This window comes from Urocitellus parryii, chromosome 9 (assembly GCF_045843805.1).
Source record: "Urocitellus parryii isolate mUroPar1 chromosome 9, mUroPar1.hap1, whole genome shotgun sequence".
Classification (NCBI taxonomy): Eukaryota; Metazoa; Chordata; class Mammalia; order Rodentia; family Sciuridae; genus Urocitellus; species Urocitellus parryii.
The window spans coordinates 33,255,860-33,283,653 of NC_135539.1; positions in this window are offsets into that span (position 1 = coordinate 33,255,860).

Here is a 27,794-nt window from a genome sequence, read left to right on the forward strand (position 1 = left end):
CCTCTGCAGATTTAGCCAACTAACGGCAAATTGAAAATATTTGAAAAAAGAAATTGTCTCTACTGAGTGTGTCCAGATGTTTATCTTAGTATTCCCTGAACAGTGCAACATAACAACACTTACATAACGATTACATTGCAGCAGGTATTATAAATAAGCCAGAGATGACTTAAAGTATACAGGAAGAAGTGCATTGGATATAGGCAAATATTATGCCATTTTACCTAAGAGGGTGGAGCATCCTCAGGTTTGGGTGTCTGAGAGAGGGTGGTCCTGAAACCAACCCCCCTCCCGGATAACAAGAGACAACCGCATGTGCGTAAAGGAGGGAGTATTTCTCCAACACGGAAGCCACTAGTTCCATGTGGCTAGTCAAATAAAGTACGTGTAACTGCAGATATAGCTCAGTGGTGAGCGCTGGTCTAGCAAGTACGAGGCCCTGGGTTCGGTCCCCAACTCTGCAAAAACAACAAAACCCAAATGAAGTACGTGCTGATATGATAAAAACCCAGTTCCTCAGCCTCACCAGCCACATTCCATGGCTCAAGTGCATTGCCAACAATTGGGACAAAGTAAATACTAAATATTTTCATCATTGCAGGAACAGGGCTGTGAGATCCGAGGCCTCCATTGTGTCTAGAAATAGGTTGAATTCTCAGCTCCTGTTCAGATTGGAGGGATGGGACAGCTCTCCACCCCATCCTGCCTGAACCCCCAGCCTTGTGCAGGCAGGACACAAATGGGGGAATCCCAGAGAAACCTCACAAACACATGAACTGGCAAAGAAGGACTGGGCAGACCAGAGCAGCCCAAACTCGGCTGGGAGGGGCAGAGCACTGTCAGTACCTGTCCAGGCCCGGGAGTGACCGACCAGGAATGTAGGTCTCCAAAGAGCTCAATTGCTGAAAGATGCCAAAAATCTCTCACTTGCTGACGCAAATCTCCACCCTCTGGAGAAGAGGCCACTGTTTTTGCGTTTTCTCGGCTGCAGCCTGTAGCTTTTCTTACCCTTGCATAAGCCTGTGCGTCTCACACTACATTTATATCCCTCGGACCAAATTAAAATGCTTGAGATCCATTTGTGAGGTCAGAGCTGGAGGCTCCAAAGTGGGGGCAGCAGAAGCTTTGCAAAAACAGTAGCTGCTACTTGATTCTTGAAGGGAAAGCTCTGATTTGGAGCTGTTGCTGACATCTCTGGTGCAAATACTTTCAGTGTTGGCTTTCAGGTAGATAACTAGTAGGACAGGATTCCGGTAGAGATTGTATGTTGGATATTAGAACATAAGAGGGTGAACGTGGTGGAAAAAGAGAGCCTTTGGGGACAGACTGAGAGTTCCAGGTTTGTCCAGATTCTTCTACTTGTCAGCTCAGGCAATTCCTTCCACTCTCTGAGGCTCAGATTTCGCATATAGAGAACAAGGATAGTAATGGCTCCTGGTTCGTTGAATCAAGATGAGGATGAAATTGGGGACAGTTGCAATAGTCCTTTGCAACTGCTGCTTTGGACTGCCTCCTATCTCTTCACCCTTATTAGCAGTACCCCAAGCTTCCCTTAGAATATCCCCCCAAGGAAACCCATGTGTTTCCGGCAGGCAGTCTTCCTCCACCTGTCCTCACACCCCTCAGACACCAGGAGGAGCAGGAGGCCTGAGTTCATTGGGACAATCACAGTCCTGTGGCAGTGATTAGTTCACAGATGAGCCTGTGACCTCAGATGGACCAACAGGCAAAGCCCAGAATCTGTTGGGTGGTTAAAACTGTGCTCCTTCCTGCTAGCTGTTATCCCAGAAGAGTGCAGAACCCCATGAGCTCGTACATTTGCCTTATGATCACAAAGGGAAAACCTTGCATCAGGCGTAGTGGCGCATGCCTGTAATCCCAGCAGCTTGGGAGGCTGAGGCAGGAGGATGGCGAGTTCAAAAGCCAGCCTCAACAACTTAGCAAAGCCCTAAGCAACTCAGTGAGACCCTGTCTCTAGATAAAAATACCAAAAAAAGGGGGGGGGCTGGGGATGTGGATCAGTGGTTAAGGGCCCCTGGGTTCAATCCCCAGTACCAAAAAAAAAAAAAAAAAAAAAAGGAAAACCTTCATGGCACCAATCCCAGGAAGCAGAGTTGAGATGTAGATTCTGGTGAAGTTGTGTGTATGCTTGATCAAGCCCCACCTGAATCCCAAATGACTTGTGTGTGTCCACAGAACTGGGTAGATTTATTTTCACATAGTTCTGGAAGCTATAAATCCATGATCAAGGGGTCTGCAGGGATGATTTCTCCCAAGGCCTCTCTTTTGTTTTGCAGGTGGCTTCTGTCTCACTGTACCCGAACGTGGCCCTTCCTCTGGGCACATACATCCTTGGTGTGTGTCTCAGTCTCCCCTTCTTTTGGGGACACTAATCAGATTAGCCAGGGTTTATCCCTATGGCCTCATTTTAACTTAATTATCCTTTTAAAAGCCTCGTCTCCAAAGACAGTCACATTCTGAGCTCCCGGAGGTTAGGCCTTCAACTATGAGTTGTTTGGAGGAGACATACCGTAGCCCATAATTCTGCAGCTGCTATAATGAAATATCACAAACCAGGTGGCTTCAAATAACAGAAATGCATCATCTTGCAGTTCTGGAACCTCAAAGTCCAAAAATCAGTCAACAACAAGAACACAAACGCCACGTTTGTCTTGAAATCAGGTAGGTCACGTTTCACACTGGGAAATGCAGATCCAGGTGGCAGCCCTGGGTGTCCAAGGTCCAGGGAGTATACCTTGGTATGACCCATGCAGAGAGCGTCCACACTGATTAAGCCACCGGTAGCAAAGAAGAGGACAAAGAGAACTTACCTGTTCCATCTCTGCCACCCTCCAGGGCCCACCCAGTCTCTCTACACCTGTAGGCGTATTTTCTCGAAGTTCTCGTCAGCACAGATACAACTTTGGATTCTGCTTGTTTCGCTCAAAATTAAGTCGTGGATTTTTCTTTTTTAAACATATTCCTGAAGTCCTCGTGGCTGTTATTTTTAAGAGCTGCTTACCACTCCATCTGGGAGATGTACCATCATTTATTTTGCCATTCTCCTACATCATGCCCTGTTTTTATTTATTTATTTATTTATTTTCTTTAAAAAGGGGACCGGCCCACAGAACCCTCCAAGGACTCCTTCACTACCCCTAGATAAGGACCGAGACCAGACTTCTCTTGGGGTTGGGTAAAATTCCTTTTTTTGATACTGAGGATTAAACCTTTGGGTGCTTAACCACTGAGCCACATCCCCAGCCCTTTTTTATTTTTTTTTTATTTTGAGACAAGATCTCGCTAAGTTGCTCAGAGCCTCACTAAGTTGCTGAGGCTGGCTTTGAACTCGCTATCCTCCTGCCTTGGCCTCCAGAGCCTCTGGGATTACAGATAGTGTGCCACCGCACCCCGCTCAGGTTGGGTAAAATTCTTGACCGCACAAGTAACTCTTCTGAGAAGCCAAAAAGACGAACAAGCCCCTGCGTAGGGAGAGTACAAGAAAATGGGCCTTCATCAATGATGATGATTGTTCCGGAAGACAGATTGATGTTCTTGTACTTTATTGGGGGAAATAAATAGGAACAGACTTTGGAAGACCATTTGGAAAACTATTTATCCACCTGAAATGTCCATGGGCAAGTTCTTTGAAACAGCACTTCCACTTTTAGTGAAGGAGGTCACCTGACCAGTTTGCAAATCCGGATGTTTTGCGCATTGAAGTTTCATTTAAAGTAGTAAAATAATGAAAACAGCAGACATGGGCATTAATAGGAAATTGGTTGAATAAACCATTGACTATGATTGCTTTGAGTCTAGAGATCAAACACATGGCTTTCAGTCATGATCAATCTTACTCAAAATAAGAAATATAAATCAAGCTGGGCCTGGTGGTATAGACCTGTGATCCCAGTGACTCTGGAGGCTGAGGCAGGAGGATGGTGAGTGGGAGGCCAGCCTTGGCAACTTAGCCAGACACTCCAGTAACTTAGCGAGACCTTCAGTAACTAAAATTTTAAAAAATTAAAAAGGATTTGGCCGGGTGTGGTGGCCCAGAGGCTTGGAGGGCTGAAGCAGGAGGATTGCAAGTTCAAAGCCAGCCTCAGCAACAGTGAGGAACTAAACAACTCAGTGAGACCCTGTCTCTAAATAAAACACAAAATAGGGCTGGGGATGGGGCTCAGTGGTTGAGGGCCCCTGGGTTCAATTCCTGGTACCAAAAATAAATAAATAAATAAATAAATAAATAAATAAAAAGGGACAAGGGATGTAGCTCAGTGGCAAAGTATTCTTGGGTTCAACCCCAAGTACCCCCAAAATGTGTGTGTGTATACTAAATTTAGATACAATTATATAAGTATAGAGATTAATATACATTATATACATTAGGTAATATATATATATATTATGTAGATACACATTAATATATATTAATAGAATATATAGGTTATTATGTATTATCATAATCTATATAATCTATTAATATACCTATATTAATCTATATACATAAATAGATTAAACAAAAATGAAGCAGTATTTTCTCACCTCTCAGATCGGCAAAGATGAAAGGTAGCATGTTATTGCTTAGAATGCAGGGAATGTCGGTGTGATTGATGGGACCGTCGCCCACGGACGGTGCAAGCCATGTTTGGAAGACAATTTGGCAACAGCTATCAAAACAGAAAATGCTCAGGCTCTTGATATGTCAGTTCCACTTCTGAGAATTTCTGCCACAGACATACCGGGATGAGGATTCAAAGACCTGAATACGAAGCCCTGTATTGTGACATGATTAACAGCAATCAAGGCAGGGTAAAGGCGCGTCGTGGACAGTCACATAGGTTATGCGGCACCCATCCACCGGGAGGCCGTGCAGCAATTCCTTCTCGCAAGAAACATTTCTTGAGCATCTCTCCTTACCGGGCGTTATTTTAGGGGCTTGAGAACTAAAATAAGGTCCCTCCTCTCCCTGTGCTCAGGCTTTAGTTGGAGGAGACAGAACACTTTTCTAAATGTTTGTAATATTCATGCGGTCAGATGTGCTAAGAAGAAAAATGAAGCAAGGTCAGGAGCAGAAAGTGTTGTGGTGTGTGCTTGTGTCCTATTTTATTGGCCAAGGAAGACATTTCAGATGACGCCGGGGGAGACAGCCCAAGGAAGTGAAGTGATCCACGCAGGTATCTGGGGAAGTGTTCTAGGCAGAGGGGAAACAGCATGTGCAAAGGCCCTGAGGTGGATGGGGGTGATCCTGGATACCCCAGAGAAACAGCCAAGTGGTCCAAGTGACTTGAGGCGCAAAGTAAGAAGAAGGGGGAGGAGGTCAGAGGGATGTCAGGGTGGCAGATCACCAGGGGTCCCGTCAGTAAGATTTCATGGCTGGGGAGGATACTGGTCTGAGCTAAGGTTTCCACGAAAAAGCAACAGCAACCACTTTATTCCAATGGGATTCGTGTGTTATACAATTCATCTATCTAAAGTGTGCCATTCAACGGATCGAGGTGTCTTTCATCATTGATTTTTAAATTTATTATGATCAGCTATTAATTCATGATCATTAGCTATTAATAGCACTTTAGCTATTTTGAAGAGTGCCCTCCGTGGCGCTCCTTGCATTCGCTGGCTGTGCGACCCACACCGCAGTCTATTTCCAGAACTTTTTCATCGCCCCCAGAGACTCTGTAGCCACCAAGCAATCACACGCGGCCTCTGTGCCTGGCCAGCGCGTGACACCCTCCTCTCTCCCGGCTCCGTGCGGGGCCTCTGTTCTAGGTGTCGCAGACACGTGCATCCTGCTGTGTCTGGCTCCTTGGGCGCATCATCCAAGGTCCCTCCCTGGCAGAGCATGAATCAGAATTTATTCCAAGCCTCCCTGGTTGTTTCAAGAAAACACGTGGCTGCCGTGTGCCGCCCCGTGAGGTGGAGGCAGGGAGAGGAGGAAGCGCTGGAGTCCAGCGAGGCGGTGACAGCTGCATCCAGGAGGTTGGCACCAGGAGGCAGGGATGGAGGAGGTGAGAACTGGAGGTTGATGGGTAGACTTTGAAAGTGGAGCAGGTGGGATGCGTAATAGGGTTGGACGGGTGGGGGCAGAGAGCTCTGACTCTGAGAGGGTGACCCAACCAACAGCCAGGAGACAGGTGGCCCTGGAGCCATCCTGGCTGAGTTCAAGTTCAGCTCTGTTTCTCATTTGCTGTGTAACCAGGGGCAAGTTCCTTGACTTCTCTGTTCCTCATCTCTAATAATACATAAATAAATAGTAGGGACTTATTTCCTGGGGTTGTTACAGGGATTAAATGAGTGAAAGCACTTAGACTGGCCTCTGGGTCTAGTCTACACACTCTACACATTTTGTTAAATAAAAATAAACATGGAAGTCCTTGTCGAAAGTGGCTGGGCACTTTGGCACCTTGGTTCCCTGAGGCTAGTCACTCCTCAGAATCAGAGAGGATATCTTAGGGGTGCTGAGGGGGTGGGGAGAAAAGGTGGGACCCTTTCAGCGGGGTAAATGTGATGTGAAGTCCACAGGGGTGGTCAAAAGGATGGGGAGGCGGTAAGCAGGTCTTATGAACCAAATATTGACCCCCAAGCTAGTCTGCTGCCCCAGAAGCCACTGCACCGAGATATAAAAGGGTTAAATGAGGACCAAGAAAATACCCTGCTTTGCAGGCAGGTGGCACAGGAACAGCACCCAAAATGAGGGATGCTAAGTGGAAACATAGACCCCTGGTAAGAGGGTGCCCGGCAGAGACGAGGGGTCACAGCCTCCTCCTTGCAGCTCTCCCTCTGGGGGGGAGGCGCTCCTGTCGGGAGCAGATGATGAGGTCGCAGGGCGCTGAGTGGGGGCTGGCCTGGGGGTCGTGGCCTGGGGAAGGCTGGGAAGGCAGCAGGAAGGCACTGTGGGGAGCCCTGGGCTCGGTGCACTCCAGAGAGGTCTGCCCTGAGGACGGGGCATGACTCTGGGTGACCTGAGGCCTCTCTTCAGGGAGTCAGTGGCTGAGGGCCACTGTGGCAGCTGTCCCTACAGGGAGGGAGTCAGTCCCTCACTCCTGGACAGGGTCATGGTGCTCGCCATCGCTGGGGACTGGGCGGCCCTCCCTGGGAGTGTGGGAGACCTGGGAAAGGGCAGAGCACCCAGGGTGCCATCTGTCCTGCCAGTCTTGTGTCCTCCGGTCACACTCCTCTCCCTGAAGAGGTCTGGGGGTGGAGGCTGGGAGAGGCTCAAGGATGGGCAGTCAGAAGCCACCGATCCTGGGTCTGTCCTGGGCCAGGAAAGGAGCCCCCTGTGCATGGCCCATCTCAGCCCCACCTCTCCCCTCCCGCTGCCCAACAAGCAGACAAAGGCCGACTCCAGAGCCAGCAGCTCAGCCTCCCAGGGGCCAGGTAGCCTCCAAAAAAAAGGCCCTGCCTCTGCCTGTGACCAGCTGGGTTCCCCCCACCACCTAATATTGACAAAAGTGCTATCCACACAAGGGTAGGGATCTCTAGGGGGGTCCAGGTCCCGATTCCCGGCATCCCAAGCAAAGAACTGAGCAAAACCTTGGCAGGTTTATTAAAAAGAAAAGAACATTCTGGAGAGAGGAGTGGGCCAAGCTGCGAAGTAGCTCCAATCCTGTCTGCATACACCCTGGAGCTTGCTCTTATTGGGCTAGTTCTCCCCTTCTCCCAAGGGTGGACCTGGGGTTGACTGGAACCTTGATTGACAGCAGCATTTGACATAATGTCTTCTCTATTGCTCAAGCACATGTTTCTTTTCCCTTGGAAAATGTGCAAAAGGGTGGGGTAACCACAATGTTAATGATATGTTAACTAGCAACAAAGTAACTTTAGGTCAGTCCCTTGGGCTATTGCGCATGGGAAAGATCAGGGACTTTCCCTTCAGGATCTTACATTCCCCTGTGGACATCTGGCTTCCTCCCTTTAACTGCAAGATGGCCCAGTTTCCCTCCGTAGGAAGTGTGTTGGGTGGGGCTGAGGTCCCTAGCCCTTCCCCATTCCCTGTCTCTAACCTGACATTGTACCCAGAGCCCAGTGCCTGGCAGTCAGTAGGCCCTCTTACATCAGAGCCATTATTGCTATGATTTTGCCCCAGGGCACAAGCTTGGCTGGTAGAGATGATAAGGTGATGGGTTTCACTCTTAGACATGGATTTGCACCAAAGGGGGAACTTCTTTCCTTTTTCTTTTTTCTCTTTTTTTAGACCCAGATTCACTCTATTGCCCTCAGGCTGGCCTCCAACTCCTGGACTGTTGCTTCAGTCTCCTAAGAAGCTGCCCCCCCCCCCCCCGCCCTGTGTGCCACGGTGCTCAATGAAAGGGAGATTTCTTAAAGGATATGGGTGTTTTCCAGCTGCTGTGAGATGAATCGTGTTCCCTGCAAAATGTATGTGGAGATCCTAACTCCTGGTACCCGTGAACGCACCCTTATTTGGACATACTGTCTTTCTATAGGTAATTAAGATGAAGTCACAATGGATGAAGGGCAGGGGACCTACATCCAAAGGCTGGTGTCCTTAAAAGAAATGAAGAGACGCAGAGGCACCCAGAGGGAAAACCGTCATGGACATTGGAGATAGAGATTGGAGGAATTCAGAAATGAGCCAGTGAGCACCAGGACCTGCAAGAGAACCAGCCTTCAGCAGGAACAGTGGCCCTAATGACACCTGGGTTTCAGAGTTCCAGCCTCCAGAATTGTGGGAAAATATCTTTCTGTTGTTTTGAGTCACTTTTCTTGTGATCATTTATTACAGGCCATCACTGAGATGGCCCTGGGAGACTAAGACACTGTCCAACAATAGCACCTGGCCTGCTGTGGGTGGGGCCCCAAGGTTCATTGGGAAGAGAAAATGCAGGCTTTGCAGTCTTGGGGTTCTTTAAAGGCACTGTCAATCTAATTTAGTCTCCCAAAGACTCGCTATTACCCCAAATGCCAGGCTGAGTTCGCTCACTAATTCTGCCATCACTCTTCCCTCTCTGCAAGATTGCAGTCTGTCTAGTAACGATGTATGGCATTGGAAATGTAATCATAGAAACCATCCTCAAAATAGGTTCTCACTGAAATGATTCCATCACGAAATTCAAAAATTAAAAAAGCACATTTGGGAAAGAAACAATTTCAACACTACTTAAACTGCTAGACCATTCAGAAGGAAAATTTACCAAGTTCTTTTTACAATGACAGTCTAATCCCCTGTACTAAAACCTGATAAAAATAACTCCCCAAATAGAAATCTGCAGAGTAATCTCACGTCTAAATATCAATGCAAAATTTTTTTTTAATTTAATAAAATTTCATCACTTCTTTTAAAAGGCACATTACTAGAATGCAAGGATGGTTCAATGTTTGAAAACGTAAAAATAGTGCATTCAATTGAAAGGTCAAAAAGTGAATTCTTCCCTATTATGACTGTGCAGTGAGTGGATCATCATGTTTAGAGGGGAAACACCAGAAACTTGTAAAAAATTTTTTGTTCCAGGTGCTGAACCCACAGGTGCTTAACCACTGAGCCACATGCTGACATCCCCAGCCCTTTATATTTTTTATTCTGAGACAGGGTCTCACTAAGTTGCTGGCCTTGAACTTTTAATCCTCCTACCTTGGTCTCCTGAGCTGCTGAGATTACAGGCATGTACCACCACACCCGGTAAAACCTTGTCATTTTAAAGGGAATAATAATGAGACTGCTCACTTGCCCCAAATTATTAAATCTTGTTCAGGAAGAATTAGTTAAGGTAAGTAAACAAGAAAAAGGAAAAAAAATGTTTGAAGTTATAATTATTTCCAGATAGAATAACTGGACAGCAGACACTCCCTGCCTTATCTCCAAGGGGTATGTTCCAGAACCCCTCGTGGGATGCCTGAAACCAAGATAGTACTGAAACCTACCTACTGTGTTTTGTTCTTACCATAAAGCTTAACAACATCTGCACATGATTCTTTTCCCCCTTTCCTGATTGAGTCAAAAACTTTCACCTTTTCACTTAAAGGAAGCTCTTTCTGGCTTCTCTTTGGCATATCTGAATTGCCAGCTTCACTCTTGTGCTTTGGGGCTGTTATTAGGTAAAACAAGGGTCCTTGAACACAGGCACTGTGAAACCTCGGCTGTTGACGTGATCACTGAGATGGCTACTAAGTGACTCATGGGCACATATAATATGTATCTATTGGACAAAGGGATGATTCACATTTCAGGCAGGATGGAGGTGAATGGTGCCATATTTCACCATGCTACTCCAAACAGCATGCAATGTAAAACTTGTGAATTGTTTTCTTCTGGAATGTTCCATGTCATATTTGTGGATCTCAATTGACCACAAAGTTTGAGCTAGTGGCAAGACTGCAACTAAGCAGTGACTACTGTGTATGTAGAATGTTGAAAAGAAACTATGCATTACATGGGCTTCATTCAGGTGTGGGTGATAGTTTAATGTTAATGAATCAACTATATACATAGTATATTATGTATAATACGTGATATAGTGTATATATATGTATGCTATATATGATGCATATATAATATATGCATAAAGTTTAAATATTTATTTTTATTTAGGTATTAGAGATTGAACCCAGGGTACTTTACCACTGAGCCACATCCCTGGCCCTTTATATTTTTTTATTTTTGAGATAGAATTTCCCTAAGTTGCTTAGGGCCTCACTAAGTTGCTGAGACTGGCCTTGAACTTCTTTCTGGTCCTCCTGCCTCAGCCTCCCGAGTAGCTGGGATTACAGGCATGTGCCACTGTGCCCGGCCCTGACCTGAGTGGAGAGGCAGGGACAGAAAGAGGCTGGGAGGCAGAGAATTGAGAGACATCTTTTTTGGGCAATTTGGGGATGAGTAGAGGGGGCTCTGGAGGGCTTCAAATGTTTTGTTGTTTCTAAGGAGACAGGTTCAAAACCAGGCGAGAAGCTCCCAGCCAGTTTGCTGGGAGTTAGTAGAAGGCGAGAAGGGGGGGGCGGGGTCCAAGCATGGATGAGCAGCGGGTTCAAACAGAGGAGGGACCGCAAGGAGGGCCAGTCTGCAGGAAGCCACTGGCTCAGAGTGGGGAGTAGGGAACAGGGATCACAAGGGTGGTGAAATGGTTATTTCAGAGTGTGGAGGTGACAGGACCCCAGGGTCTCCCAGGAGGGCAGGTGCCTTGAGGATGTTCCGTGGTGAATTCACAATAGGAACCCCTGGGTCTGCGTGATTCTTGGGTCCCCCTGTCCCTAACCCTCCCCCAATACTCATCTCAGAAAGCAAATTATTTTTTTTTTCTGAACCTTCCCCCAATCCATTGGCCATTTACCGGCATCTCTTCAGAGATGCCAATGAAGAAGCTGAGAATAGGCACTTGCAGAAATCTGGATTTAAAGAGACATCTGTCTACCAACTACCAAAACCTTAGCCTAGGGAACAGAAAGCAACTGTTTAGCCGGGCGTGATGGCGGATGCCTGTCATTCCAGCAGCTCAGGAGGCCAAGGCAGGAGGATCGAGAGTTCAAAGCCAGCCTCGGCAATGGCTAAGCAACTCAGTGAGACCCTGTCTCTAAATAAAATACAAAATAGGGCTGGGGATGGGGCTCGGTGGTGGAGTGCCTCTGAATTCAATCCCCAGGACCAAAAAGAAAAGAAAGCAACCATTCAATGTATTCACAAGGTCCAAGTTCAAGGCTTCTGGCTACTGGTTTTTAAAAAGAACGTTGCGGTCAGCTCCTTCTGATGTCAAGAACGGGGAGGAAGTTGGCTTCATTCCGCCGGCACGTGGAAGAGACCCAGAGCAGGCTCCTCTCCCCCACAGCTGCCATCTGTGCCTGAGAACAGCCCTCCCCGCTTGGCTGGCTCTGTTTCTGAGAGTCTGCGAGGGAGCGAAGCTTCTCAGATGTGGAGCCCACGGGAGACCCACACGTATGAAGCAGTAGACGAAAAAAGGCAGCTCAAAATAGATTCTGTCTACAGCAGAAAATGACTTTGTTCCAGAATGAAGAAGACTGACCAGAAATGAGCCCTTTTCAGGACCCTCTGGGGAACACACTGTGGCTGTGGGTGATGGGATCTCAGGATCCACAGGGACCCCCCCGGGTGCAGGTGGACAGTTGCCTTGATGGAGAAGCCCACCCTTTTGGCCTGGCTTTCTAGAACCCACCTCCCCAGGATGAACTGGAGGCAGGACCCATGGCAGTCGTTTGGAAGAGAACACAATGATATGCATATCAGGACATTTCTAAACACCGTGGGAGAAAAACCAGGGCGGTTTCTAAGTAAATGGCTTTAAAATAATTTTTGCACAGTTGCTGGGGGAGGCGACACACCTGTAATCCCAGCTACTCTTGAGGATGAGACAGGGGGAGGGCAAGCGTGAGCCCCGCTTGGGCAACTGAGCAAGACCCCGTCTCCAAATAGAAATAAAAGAAGCCAGGCACAGTGGTGCATGCCCGTAACCCCAGCGCCTCTGGAGGCTGAGGCAGGAGGATCGCAAGTTCAAAGCCAGCCTCAGCAACAGCAAGGCTCTAAGCAACTCAGGGAGACCCTGTCTCTAAATAAAACACAAAATAAGGCTGGGGATGTGACTCAGTGTTTGAATGCCCCAGTACTCCCCACCCCACAATAAAAGCTGGAGGTGTGGCTCAGTGGTGGAGCACTAGCCTGGCACATGTGAGGCCCTGGATTCTATTCCCAGCACACACACACACACACACACACACACACACACACACAACCACGTTCTCATATATTTATATCTATCTATCTTATCAGTTCTATTCTTCTGAAGGTCCTGACAGTATTCTATTCCTGCACATGTGACCCAAAACAGAACAGGATTAATTTCTGGCCCGGACACTGGCCAGACAAGCCTTGTCCCCAGGTGCTGTCTGTACACAGCAGGGACAACTTAGCACATGGAAATGCCTCTCTGCTCCCTCCTGGGCTGCCCACTGGTCATTTTGGCTCATCCAACATCCTGGGCATGGCCCAACACTTGCTTGTGTCCTTGGCTCTAAGCTTGAGGAGAAGTTTAAACTTGCAGCTTAAATCTTAAGAAATCAGAACTCGCCAAACACTTTCCCAGATTTAGCCACTTACCTTGTTTTTGTTTGTAAAAAGAATATGTGCTTTCTGGAGATAAAAATAGCATGAGGTAGCCGGGTGGTGGCTTATACCTGTAATCCCAGAGGCTCCGGAGGCTGAGGTAGGGGGATCACAAGTTCAAGGCCAGCCTCAGCAACTTAGCAAGGTTCTAAGCAACGGAGCAAGACCCTGTATTAAAATAAAATAAATAAATAGGGCTAGAGACATGTTAATGCCCCTGGGTTCAATTCCCAGAAACCAACCCCCTGTCAAATAGCATGAGATAATTACTTTGGGGATTTATCAAATAACAACCCCACTCAAATGCTGGTCTGTATAAAAACTAAGTTTAGGGCCTATCCAGTTCCACAGGTGACACTTCTTTCCTGCTCAAAGGTGACCTTGGGGTCCAAGTGCACGATCTCCAGGGGTAGCCTGAAGCTCAAGTGTGTGTTGAGGCCAGGACTGAGACTATGCATCTTGGTGAGGCCATTTCTTAGGGCTCAGGACCCTCGCTCAGGCCAGATTCCAGGGATGAGCATCTGTGCAGGAGGGGTCTGCTCAGCACCCTACACTGCAGATGTCTCTTCCCTTCACACCTGGAGCCACATGCCCCAGGATGGTCAGCAAAAAAATCCTGAAGCATCCCCAGCTGCAAGTGTCGCCTTGTGATAGCACTTTGGTTCTCAGTGGCAGCTGCTGGGGGTGATGTAGAGACAGTCTCTAGAATCCACAACGGAGTGTAACTCCTGGCCCTGTGTCTTGAGCAAAGCATCAGTTTTGTCTCTCTGGGCCTCAGTGACCTCATCTGTCAAATGGGAATATTAATGGGACTTAACAGATGAGGTCACGGAAAATATTAATGGGATTGTCTTAATCCATTTCTTTTGCTGTAATGGAATACCACAGACTGGTTACTATCTGAAAGAAAAAAAAAATATTTCTTATTTGTTTCTGGAGGCTGGGAAGTCCAAGGCTGAAGGGCTGCCATTGGTGAGGTCCTTCTTGCTGGTGGGGACTTTTTGGTTTTCCTTACCCTCCTCCATGACAGCTGTTTTCAAAGCATGAGACTCAAGGCGATGCCGGGCGTCATCTGGTGAGACAGCCGGCGAGTCAGAGAGATCTCACTTTTATAACCAAAGGTCTTCCCTTGATAGCTGTTAATCCATGAATGGTTTCATTCCCTCACAAGGACAGAGTCCCCATGACTAAATCCCCTCTGAGAGGTCCTACCTGGTCTCATCTCTTGATACCTCTCGATGGGCATTCCATGTCAACATGAGTTTTGGGGTCATTCAAACCTAGCACCCCTCATAAAGTTTATTTTAGCATTCAAATGAATTAATTTAGCCAGGTGCAATGGGGCACCCCTGTAATCCCGGTGTCTTGGGAGGCTGAAATAGGAGGATTGAAAGTTCAAGGCCAGCCTGGGCAGCTGAGTAAGCCCCTGTCTCAAAATAAAAAATAAAAAGGGCTGAGGATGTGGCTCAAAAGTAGAGCATCCCTGGGTTTAATTCCCAGTACAAAAAAAAAATAATAATAATCTATAGACAAAACACTTGGAATAGTTGCCTGGCTTGGTGTAAGTTCTATAAATTATTAGTATTGTTATATTTCAAGTGGAGGCAGTCCCCTAGACCAATGCATAAGGTAGTTTCAGAAATATAGTGTCTAGGAAGAAAACAAAATAGGAAGGAAGATCTTTATTTGAAGATACAACACACAAACAGGAAGTCTCTAAAGACTAGCAGAGAGAATACGGTGGCTTACAATTAACTTTTAAAAGTTAAATTTTAGTTATACAAATAATACATATGCTACGTGAAATACCTTTTCTATATATAAAAATTTGAAATGTTACACATCAGGGTTCTCAGAAGCAGGTCTAGAAAGGGACAGCCAGACTCCTGGAGATGGAGACGGGACTCCAAGCCTTAATCCACTCCCCCTCCCTGCATCTCACGGATGTGGGTGAGTTCATGGTAAAACCAGGACAGTTTGTGGTAGAACCAGAAGGTTCCCTGGCCCAACACCCAGAGGTGTGTAAGTGGTCTGATCTGTTATTTAGATACATTCTTTTGAGTTCCCCAGGACTCCAGACCTGCTCTCTTGGAGACCCTCCCATTTCCAAGCAGGACCCCCTTCAGAGACATGGGTTTCACTGGGGGAGATGGGTAATGACGAGGTGAGGAGGCTTTTCCTTACCCTCCTCTGTGACACGTATTTTCAAAGCATGAGCTCAGCGGTGGCACCCAGGTCCAGGAAGCCACTTTTGTTAATTAAATAGAAAATGCATTTATTTGCCCTTTGGAAGTTGCAGACTCCAGACTTGGATTTGGATTCTGGGGGCTCCCCCTGGCAGGGGACCAGTGCAAGTCAGCACCCGGGATGGTGGCCAAGAGTGTACACATCCTGTCCCCAGACCCTATGTGGACACACAGGCTGCCCAGGCCAGCCCACACTGCAGGGCTCCTCTCCCCTCTTCCCCTCACATGTCTCTGGGAATGCTACTCACATCACCAGACCCCGAACTCTCCAGCCTCGTTTGGGTTCCCAGGAGGGACACAAGGGGATTTCAGAGCAAAAAAAATTCCTCCTGCTTGTTCCTTTTGGAGCAAGCCATGGCGATGTCTGGCGTTCTCTTCCCCCAATGACATCAGGCCTGGTCTGACCAGCTGCAAAGGTGAGAGGGTCCTTTCTCTTCTAATGACATGAAGGGTCCAGGAGTGACCCTAGGGTCACTCATTCCAACCTTTTTGCTTTCAGATGTGGAAACTGAAGCGTGGGTTTACCCAGGGCCTGAGCTGGCTTCCTTGGTCCTGCTCCCTGGTGCAAAGACCATGCTCATCTTGTTGCATCTGGGACGTGAGGGAATGGTGACCTGGATACAGGACAGCGTTGGGCTGCAGTGCACGGGTCCCGGCCTCAGGCTGCCCAGGGGCTGCTTGGCCACTCACCAGCCCCAGGACACGGAGCAACCACTTGATTCCCATTTAATAGCTGTTTTAACTTCAGAGAGTCCATTTGTGAAACGAAGATTAAAAATAGCAGCTGTTTCATACACTAGATGCCCAGTATCTGACATGTGGTTAAGTACTCAATAAATTCTAGATATTATCGTTATTGACTTTGACATCTTTCATTTGGGGTCTGTTTGTGAATTACGGCAAGAGGATATGCTGCAGAAGCAAAGGAGAACATTCCTTTGCCCTCTCTGTGGCCAGGTCTGCAAATCCAAAGAGTTGCTACAGTTTGCATTAGCATCCACTCATGCCTAGGGATAGTACGTAAATTAAAAAAAAAAAAGAAAAAAATACCCCACTTTTTGGGAGGTGCTGGAGATTGAATCCAATGCACTCTACCTCTGAGCTACATCCCTAATCCTTTTTTAAAAAAATAATTTTTGTTTTGAGATAGGGTCTCTCACTAAGTTGCTGAGGCTGGCCTCAAACTTGTGATCCTCCTATTTCAGCCTCTCAAGTCATTGGGATTACAGGTGTGTGCTACTGCACCCAGCTAAAATAGCCTATTTGTGTTGAATACTCCTAGACTTCAATACTTAGACTTTGCTATTTAAGAACTAGATAGAGGTAGTGATTGCCCAGCATAGCAAATGCAGTAAATACCACAGAACTGTTTGCTTAAAATGGTGATTTTTTTTTTCTTTTCTGTTTTTAAAAACTGGTCCTGGGAATGGAGTCCAGGGCCTCGTGCAGGCCAGGCCAGCACTCTGCCACTGAGCCACATCCTCTGCCCTAAAACGGTGAATATTATGTGATGTGAATTTCACCTCAGAAACCCACACAAATGCCTAACCCATCTACAAGGAGCATTCAAGAATAAAAAGCAAAGAAAAATAAATAAATACAAAGAACATTCATGGGGATGCAGATCAGTGCCTGAGGCACTGTGTTGGTCAGCTTTGCCTCGCTATAACAAAATACCTGAGATAATCAACTTAATAAGGAAACATTGGCTCAAGGTTTTCGAGGTTTCAGTCCATGGACACTTGGCCCTGTTGCTCGGGGCCTGTGGGGGCCCAGAGCATCACAGCAGTGAGCATGGCAGAGGAGGCCAGTTTACCTCGAGGAAGCTGGGAAACAAACAGAGAGACAGGAAAGGGCCAGGGTCCCAATATCCCCTCAGTGACTTCACTTCCTTCCACTAGTCTCCACCTCCTAGAGATTCTACCACCTCCTTGTAGCGCCACAGACTGGGGACCAAGCCTTATCACATGGAACTTGGGGGACACTCAAGATCCAGGCTCTAGCAGGTGCATTTACGTTGGGCCTTATCTCATGTTAAAAACAAATGAAAAAAAAAAGTTCTTAAAGGGTCTCTGTGCCTCTCAGATCCTGACGGCTTCAACTACGAAGCCTTCTTCTCCCAGGTGAGTTTAGCCAACAAGAGCACGGATCGTCTCAGGAAAGCCGCTTCCACCCTAGAGCAGGACCAGAGGGGCTTCATGACAGAAGATGAGCTTCAGTAAAACTTTTCCAAATATTGGGGGGTGGGGGGAGGGAGTGGACAAAGGGAGAGTTAAAGGTCTCTGGGGATTGTGACTTCTATGGGGACCTGAGAACGGCCCCCTGAATCCAGCCTTCTCAATCAGGTGACTTGTTTTCCAGTTTGCTCCCCACCCTGTACCTGCCCTGGCAATCCACGGGAAATCCAGAGGCTGCCAGCCAAGGGAGCAACAGCTACACCCGTTGGGGGTTCCCAGAGGGCAGTGCAGGCCTCCCCTGGCCGCCCAGCCAGGCCTCCTAACATGCCCTATTCCACCAGACTGTTCTGACCCATTTCTCCCCCTCTGCCTGGCCCCTGACAACAAAGAGGTCCAGACCTCCCTCCAGGCAGGAGACTCTGACCTGAATGTCAAGACAGAAACAGATATGAGCCTGGCACAGTGGCACAGTGGCACAGGTCCACAGTCCCAGCTACTTAGGAGGCTGAGGCAAGAGGATTGCAAGTTTGAGGCCAGCCTCAGCCATTTGGTGAGAACTTGTCTCAAAATAAAAAATGAAAAGGGCTGGGGAGGTAGCTCAGTGGTAGAGCACTCCTGGGTTCAATCCCTAGTACACACACACACACACACACACACAAAAAAAAAAAAAAAAAAAAAAAAAAAACCCAGAAAGGAACAAGTGGTGAGCAGGGCAGCCTAGCCTTCCTCCCCCCACAGCCCATGCACCTGTGTTCAGGTGCTTCTCACACCCACCTGCCCTGCCCGTCCCAGGTCCTCTGATTCCCTGCAGGAGTTCCCAGCCATCCCTGCCAAACCCAGCCCCTCCCTAATTATTACTTTTTATTATTATAGAGGTCTCACTCTGATTTAATTGAGGACTCTTTTAATTTCTCCTAAGCCTGTCCAAACAGTGATTCTCAAGGAGGGGGTAATTCTGCCCCACCTGGAGATATTTGTAGCTGTCACAACTGGAGAAGGAAAGAGGTGCAATTGGTATCCAATAGGTAGTGACCAGAGATGTCGTTAATCATCCTACAACACACAGGACAGTCTCCCACACAGAGATGAGAGTTGACCCAAGATGCCCATGATGCCAAGGCTGAGGAGTCCTGCCCTAAAGTCCACGTTTGTGTGTATTGAGAGAGAAAGCCCAGACCCAGGTTCCTCCATCTTGAGTAACATTGGGACCCTTTGAAGGAAGTCTTGGCTGGGACCCCTGAGAATATACTCTTAGGGCTCTGCGGATCCGCGCTTGAGAAGCAACAACTTCAGAATCTAATCTCTTATTCAGTAAAAACCTGTGAACTACAAAGTATCCCCGGAACAAAGGACGAGTGTTTGAACTGCTGAGATAATTGTTGGAAAGGAACTTCTGTGGCGACAGAAATGTCCTCTATCTTGATCTGGGTCATACATGGATGAAAAAATTTATGCATCTCCGTGAAGAACTAGCCAACTGGGGAAGTGATAGAAGCAGAGAGGAGAAGAATGGAATAAGCTGTATCAGGCTTTCTACCTGGGGAAGGTAGTGGGAGGTGGAAAATTCTAGGGCAAAGAACTCGTCTCACCTCTCCTGGTCGGTCCAGCATTCATTGATGGCCCTCAAATTAAAGCATGCTATTTTATGTATATAAAAAATGAAAACACTGAATTTTAAAAACTCTCATAGAGACAACAGGCCCCGATTGGAGAAACTCTGGGCAGGGCACTTGATGAGTTAGGACCTGGGCCCATCAGGCTACAGCTCACCTGGCCACATGTGGGAGCTGTGTTCTGGGTCCTCTCATCTTCCACCCTCTGTCCTGGATTTCCCAAGGCCACCTTTGCAGAGCAAGAACCAAGTCTCAGAACTCTATTCCTGCAAGTCTACAAGGCTGTGTGTCAGAGCCAAGGTACCCGGATATGCTTCGTCCCCCAAATATCACAGATGCTGCTGGCTTTTCAATTGGCCCCAAGTGATGGTATGACTCAGAACACTTCCCTCAGCCTCAGTGACCCCCTCAAGTTCCACCTGTAAGATGAAGCCATTGTTTGCTGAGTGACTGTGAGACCTCCAGAGTGCTCTCCAGTTCCACAGATGTCTACAGCTTGGAAAAGGTAGCCCTAGGATCCAGTAAGCCTGGGCTCCCCTCCCTTGGGGCTCTTTGAGAGATGGGGTGCTCACTTGTAGAGCAGGGAAAATAACCCCTCAATTTTTGCTGCAAGAACTAACTTGAGTTAGGAGATGAAAGAGACAGTAGATCCTGGGTCGGGTAGGACTGGTGCTTGGGGCTGGGTTTGAATCCCAGTTTCCCTTCTTGTCCAATTATATGGAACTTGGAGCAAATTATATGACGCTGAGCTTGATCAAAGTTTAGTTCCCTGGTAAAAGAGTCTGCAATACTCCTTACCTCAAGGGACGGTGGTAATTTAAAAATCCATTTAATCAATGAGCAGACATCCAGGATTTGGTTGGTTGGTTGTTTTTTTTTTTTTTTTTTTTTTTTTTTTCCCAGTGCTTGATTCAAAGAGTGCTGGATAAATGTTGGCACTTGTTATTAGCCTCAGCCTGCTGGTACCTGTGCCCTCCTCCTGGGGCTCACCCTTTTTGACAGCAGCCTCTGCCTTATATGTGAAACACAGAGGCAGAAGCAAGATCTGGACCAAGGTTGGAAAGTGGAGGGAAAGAGAACAGATGGATGACAGAGGCGACGGAGGGGTCTTCTCTCCAAGAAAAGAGAGAGAGTCGGAGGCACCACAATACAGAAGCAGCTGCAAACCAGAGTGTGGATCTTAGGGTCTGCAAACGTGGGGTCCCGTCCTTGCTTCACCTTTTGCAACCGATATAGCTTGGCACAGGTCCTTTAGTATCAGAGCCTGACTCAGTCTACCCATCTGTCAATGGGGATCCTACCAGCACTCTTTCCAAAAAGTGGTTTTGAGGATCTCATGATGCAAGATACTTTGAATTCTCAGAAAGTTTTCCAGAACTGGGACCCAGACCCTCTGACAGATGAAGTTTGTGATGCTTTTCTCTTTCCAGGGGCCTGGACATTAATGTATTATTCCAGAGTGAAAGTAGTCACATCCTGTGCCCTGGCCCGCATAAAAAAAAAAAAATGATCCTTCATTTCCTAGCCTGTGGTCATGATCCTGGGAGAAGATAATGCTCACGTGTCTATAGCTCATTATTTTTTTTTCCCTGGAACTTTAACATCATGGTCTTTGTAAAATAGAACTTGGGGACTTGTGCGGGCAGGTGAAGTGGACATTGAACTGATGAGAGTCACACAGGTGGCCCAGAGTTAACCCTGCCATTTGTCATCCCGCCTCACTTCATCCTGAGTCAGATTAAACTTGGAGCAACCTGGAAATTAGCAATGATCTGGCAGGAAGGTTCCCCGTGTCCTTTTAGACATAGCCTCCAGGTGCTGCCTGTAGATGAGCCCTGGGATGGTCTGGGAGGTGTCCTGAGGGATGACAAAGATACTTGTCAGAGCAGAACTTTTCATGGACCAAGGACAGGCAGCCCAGGGAGGGGCTTATGTGGCAGCCCTAAGCCTCTAGTCCAGGGACCCAACTAGGGCATCAAATCACAGTTACATGGGGCAAAATGGTGTTTCAGTCTATGACAGCGTCCCCTACGATTGGAACGGAGCTGGAAATTTCCTGCTGGGTAGGATTTTCACTATGTCTTTTCTATGTTTGGATATGATTAGGCACATAAACACATCTCACGCTGTCCCAGTTGCCTGCAGTATTCAGGACAGTGACAGTCTGTGCAGAGTGGAGCCCGGGAGCCTCACATAATCCAGTTGTGTGGCAGGCTGCACCCCCAAGGTTGGTGGAAGGACACTCTGGTGTTTTCACAGTGACAAAGTTGCCTAATGCTGCATTTCTCAGAATGTCATGACGTGGCACCAACTGCACATAGAATGTCCATAGCCCTGCCCTCTTCTACCTCGTGCCACCGGCAGGAGTCACAGTTGCAGGGCAAGACCCAAAGACAAAACAGCCCAGCTCTTGGCCCCATTCACATGGCCCAGGTTACATGAGAGAGCCTTCTGGAATTAAAAAATCACCTCACCCCATTTTGAGGCTCAGGTTTTTTTTTTTTTTTTTTTTTTTTTTTTTGGTACCAGGAATTGAACCCAGGGGTGCTTAACCACTGAGCCACCTCACCAGCCCTGTTTTATATTTGATTTAGAGACAGGGTCTCACTAAGTAGCTTAGTTCCTCACGAAGTTGCTTTGTTCCTCACTAAGTTGCTGAGGCTGGTTTGAACTTGCGATCCTCCTGCCTCAGCCTCCCAAGCTGCTGGGATGATAGGCGTGCACCATTATGCCTGGCGGGTCTGTGATCTGTGACACTCTAGCTGCCCATGTCTTTGCCTGCGTATGTATCTTCCAGAAGTTCCCAGCAGAAAGGAAGGCCGGCTTAGGAAGAAAGGGAAGTTCCCACAGCTGTGGGTGAAGAATGGCCCTGTGGCCACTGGCTGGGCTGCACTGGAAGCTGCATCTCTGAGTCCTGACCAGAGCAGAGCCCTCGGGCCCAGGGCACCTTGCCACCACCTTCTCTTGGACCCTAGCATGCTTATTCCTCAGGTCTGCCCTGGAGTCCTGCAGAAATGACTTGATTTGGTTGGCCTTCCTCCCTGTGCCATTTCTAATACGTATTTTTCCCAGTCACTGGGAAAGGCTGAGACAGCTCTGGGTCCAGCACAGGTCAGGACAGACCTCAGTGTTTTGTCCCCGAAGCCCTCTTTGTTCTTCTGGGCTCCTCTCTGCGCATTTCCCCATCATTTTGTGGCATCAACCCATCAACTGTCCGTTGCTAACTGCACAATCAGGACTGTCGGCCAAGTAGGCATATTGGGTGACACACCGTGGGTCCCAATGGGGACAGAGTCAGAGGCCAGTGATGTGGCAACTCACAGTGTGGCATTTGGGGCAGAAAAATAACACAAAAAGAAATCCACCAAGATATCAGATATCTGTCTTTCTCCCTTCCGCACCCTCCTTCTCTCCCTGTGCTGCCCAGCTTCCCACCAGGAGCATCTTTGTCCATGGGTCCAGTGGACAGTGGAGAATTTGGTCCTGCCTGGGTAGCCATCCTGGGACAAGAAGGCAGCAGAAAGTAGCAGAAACTGTCTCGAATGCTAGGAAAGGCAAATGGCACTAAAAAAAAAAAAAAAAATCAACTAAAGGGGAAAAAAGGATATTTGACGAAGACGCAGGAAGAAAACATTCACATATATGTTTAGAATGTAAATTAGTATAAATTTCCAAATTTCTACTTGGCAAATGTAATAAGTCTTTAAATTTAAAATGTGTGTGTGTGTGTGTGTGTGTGTGTGTAGGAAAATATGGGAAGAGATGGGCCAACACAGCATAGTGGTTTATCTCTTTCTTTATATGGTTTCCTATAATCCCTCCCACTCAATGGGGCTTTATTTCCTCAATGAACAAAAAAAGATACATTTTAGAGGGAAAAGAAAGGAAACGAGGACAAGATAGTATGAAGGTGACGTCTGTTCTTTTTTTTTGGGGGGGGATGGGTGGTACCAGCAATTGAACTCAGGGCAGTCAACCATTGAGCCACACCCCCAGCCCTATTTTGTATTTTATTTAGAGACAGGGTCTCACTGAGTTGCTTAGTGCCTCGCTGTTGCTGAGGCTGGCTTTGAACTTGCCATCCTCCTGCCTCAGCCTCCCAAGCCGCTGGGATTACAGGCGTGCGCCACCGTGCCCGGCTGAAGGTGACTTCTTTAGCACATGTGAGTCAGGTCAACCTGGGGAGGAAGACTTAGGATTATTTTCCAAAGCAACATTACCCCCAAATACAAAAAGACTTGGGGCCATGCTTAGAAGGGAGTTTTGTAACCCTAACAGGTAACTTAATCCCTTGAAAACTTGGTTTCTTTGTAAAAATGGGGGAAAATACAGTCACCCCTGAATTTCTGCTGAGGATTGGTTGCAGGACCCTGAGGATACCAAAAAATCTGTGGATGCTCAAGTCCGTAAATAAAATGTCTTAGCATTTGTATATAATCTACAAATATACTCCCATATACTTTAAATCCTCTTGATTACTTGTAATACCTAATACAATGTACATGCCATAGAAATAAATCATTGTTACACTGCACCGTTAATCAATAACGCCAAGAAAAAAGTCTACATGATGGGTACAGACATGGCTTCTGTGTGGTGGAGGGTGGCCCTGGGGACTTAATCCAGGGTCTCACACAAGTTGGGCAAGTGCTCTCTTGCTTAGCTACACCTATAATCTTTTTGGCTTGATTTTGAGACAGTCTCACTACGTAGCTGAGGCTGGCTTTGAACTTGCAATCCTCCTGACTCAGTTTCCTCTAATTGCAGGGATTGCAGGTGTGCACCACCATGCCCAGCCAGACACGACTTTATACAAATATTTTCCATCTGCACACTGTTGAATCCAAGGATAAGAACCCATGGATACAGAGGGAGGAGGAGCCCTACAATTATGAGGGTCTAAACTCACACAGTCCAGTACAACAGTCACTAGCCTCCTGCGTACTTATATGTAAGTGTGTTAAAGTGAAATCTTCAGCTCTCCAGTCACCACATTTCAAAGGCTTGAGAACCATGGGTGGCTAGTGGCCACCACAACAGCCAGGCAAGGTAGAGGCCTTCCATCATGACCAGGGATCCTATTGACAGGGCTGTGCTAAGACACCTACGGCACCCAGCCCCTTTTAGGATGCCATCAGCCAGCTGGGGGCTGTGATTAGGAGCTGGGGTTATGAGTCTTTGGAAACCCCCAAATCTAGGCCCATTGCAGCAGGCAGGGAAGTGAGAAGAGGATGAAAACTTAGAAGAAAAAATGGAGATGATAACCAGGCATGGTGGTGCACATCTATAATCCCGGCAGTTTAGGAGGCTGAGGCAGGAGGATCGCAAGTTCAAGCCAGCCTCAGCAACAGTGAGGCACTACAGCAGTTCAGAGAGACCCTGTCTCTAAATAAAATACAAAATAGGGCTGGGGATGTGGCTCAGTGGTTGGGGGCCCCTGAGTTCAATCTCTGGTACCCCCAATCCCCCCCCCGAAAAAAAAAAGATTGAGATGAAACAATAGTGGAGTTTTTCTCTGGTAGACTCAGAACAGAGACATCACATCCCAGCTCCCCTCCAGAACAGCAGAAGGAGACTTTGACACAAAGCTTTATGTGCTCTGCCTACTCCAGAGACAGAGGTCACTGCCCCCAAAGAGATGAGACCATGGATACAGGCTGAGCAGCAGTACCTAGGTCCTGGAGAAGGTATAGGGAGTGGCTCTCCCCTCCATCAGATAGTGTATTTACAAGCCAGGAAAAAAAAGTTCTGTGATCAACCTCATCTGTTTTGAACAGTACCATTTCCAAAATTCCACTGCAGTGATTTAAAGGCACGTGTGTGTGCACGTGCATACAGGGTGACCATGTGTGTATATGCGCATGCAGGCACGTGTGTGTAAGGTTAGCTCTTGGGTGAGCTACCAAGAGAGGGGATCAGAATTATTCTGCCCTTGGCTGTAACAAGGACAATCCTTGTTAAAATCTGACTTAGTTCATTCCGTGGAAGTTCATCGGGAAGGGATAAAGAATAAATGTGTCTGGGATGACAGCATTCAGCTGTTCACCCTCCCAAATGAGGGAAAGGGGTCCAGCTGTCTGCCTGAGGTCAGAAGCAAGGACACACCAGGTCCTCTCCAAGAGGTCTCATCCCTGGATACACACCGGGGAGGGCGTGCCGTGTCTGGTTTCCTTCTGCGTACATATTTCAGCTGGGCCTGTGAAGCCCCATTTCAGCACCTTAGAAAGACTTCTGCCAAGCACATCTATTTTAGATCCTGCAGCCGCGATCACACTCACTGAGTGGGTGTGAAGAGCTGAACAACCAAGGACTCTCCACCCAACCCCGGCCCCGGCCACTGGCTCCCGTGGATAGAGCTGTGAGGACAAGCACCCTCGCAAGGCTCAGAAGGACCATTGCACTGTCTGGGGGGACTCTGAGGTCAGCCTGGCTTGGCCTGGTGAGATCACCAGGGTGGAGTTAGCTCCTTGGGAACATCAGCAGAGCCATGGAGCAGAAAGACAGGCAGATCTGATGCTTCTGTTTAGAGAGTCTGTAGGCACCCGGGTTATCCATTGTCTCTACTGCTCAGGCCAAAAAAAGGTGGTTCAGAGAAATGGGATACAAATGGAGATTTTCACACCTCTAGGTGACTAGTTCAGCTTGGGTCCCAGGGAAGGAGCCATAGGATGTCCCCTCACCAAACCAGGGGTCCTGCTTCATCCCCAAAGAGGTGAGACCCAAGGAGACACCAGGGAGCAGAAAACTCAGTCGATTCCCATGATCCAGTCCTGTGGTATTTACTCTCCACCACTGACTGTGTCTTCCAGAAGATTCCACCAGAGACTGCAAAATGGCACCTGTAGGCTAGACTGTAGACTGTTCCGGGGGCCCATGCAGCACTTGAAAAAAAAAAAATTGTAACTGCCAATATTGAAACACTTGAAGATTTCCTGTGGGAAAAAATATATATGCCTTTTCAGATTCTCTCACAAAAATTGCCTATCTGGAAACATGGAGCCCACATTTAAACCTGGCAAGCATCCATGCAATGAGCTCTTCAGGAGTGGCTGCCCCTACTTCCAGCCACGAATGGTGCTCCCTCCCAGGAGCCTCAGGGGCTCCAGCCCTATGGACACGGACATGTATCACCCAGTTGGGAAACCGCAATTCTCAAAGCATGTTCCAACCAGGAAGGACCCATCCGCCCCAGGCCTGAGGCTCACCGCAGCTGTGCCAGGCTCCATCACCACCCCAGGTTGTGTTTATGAGGTACTTTCCCACGTAGGACCTCAGCTGACGCTTACAAAAGCCCTCCAGAGGGAAATAAGACCTGGTAATGACCCACAGCAGGCCATCATTTAGGCCATCTGACTCTGCCAACGTGATAGGCCAAAGTTGCACAGAGGAAACTTACCCTGGGAGGGAGGGGCACAGGTCTTTGGATAAGATGATGTGACCTGGATAACTGAGGGAACTTTTTGATCCTGTAGTGACAGAAGAATACTGGGATGGTGTGGTGAAAGGGGTCAGGGTGAGGGGAAAGGGCTGGGGGCCTGGTCCTGAAGATGAGGAGCTAAATAGGGGGAGCAGAGGAAAGATGGAGGCCCCAAGGGCTGCCCTGGGCTCAGAGCTGTGGGCAGCAGCGACCCCTGGTGGCGTGAAGAAGCTTCTCTCCTTCCACTGGGATTTTATAACCAAACCAATCATGGCCAAAAATGATCCAGAGCTGGGGAAAAATGTGGAGACCACACTCCAGCATACAGATCAATAGGACCCCTAAAACTCAGGAAATGACGCCAAGAGTTAATAAATTGGGTGGCATCAAATTTAAAAGCTTCTGCACAGCAAAGGACACAATTAAGAAGGTGAAAGAGAGAACCTACAGAAGGGGAGAAAATCTTCGCTAGCTACCCTTCTGACAGAGGATTAATATCTAGAATACAGCAAGGACTCAAAAAAAGACTCAACACCCAAAACAACCCCATTTAAAACAATGGGCAAGTGAATGAAACAGACATTTTTCAAAAGAAGAAATACAAATGACCCACAAATGTTTAACATCCTTACCAATCAGGGAAATGCACACGGAAACTACGTGGAGATTTCATCTCACTCCAGTCCGCATGGCAGTCATCAAGAATACAAGTAATAATAAGTGCTGGAGAGGATGTGGAGAAAAGGAACATGTTTACACCGTGGATGGGATTGTAAGTTGGTACAATCCTTATTCAGCCATAAAGAAGAAAATGGAGGGAACCAGAGACGATAATGTTAAGTGAAAAGAGCCAGACCCAGAAGGTCAGGGGTCAAAGGTTTTCTCTCACATGTGGAAGAGGAGAAAGGTGGTAGGGGAGGGGGGTCTCATGAAAATCAAAGGGAGATCAGTAGAAAGGGACCAGATCAGGAAAAGGACCAGGGGGTGGGAGAAGGGGAGGGAGGCAGAAAGTGGAAGGAAGTAATGTCAGCCAAATTATATAGTTCTATTGTGTGCATGTACGAGTATGTAACAACATTCCCACCATTGTGTACAACAATAATGCACCAATTAAAAAAAAAAGTGAAGCCAGGTGTGGCGGCACAGGCCTGTAATCCCAGCAGCTTGGGAGGCTGAGGCAGGAGGTTTGCAAGTTCGAGGCCAGCCTCACAACTTAGTGAGGTTCTAAGCAACTTAGAAAAACCCTGTCTTGAAATAAAAAGAAATTAAGAAAAGGGC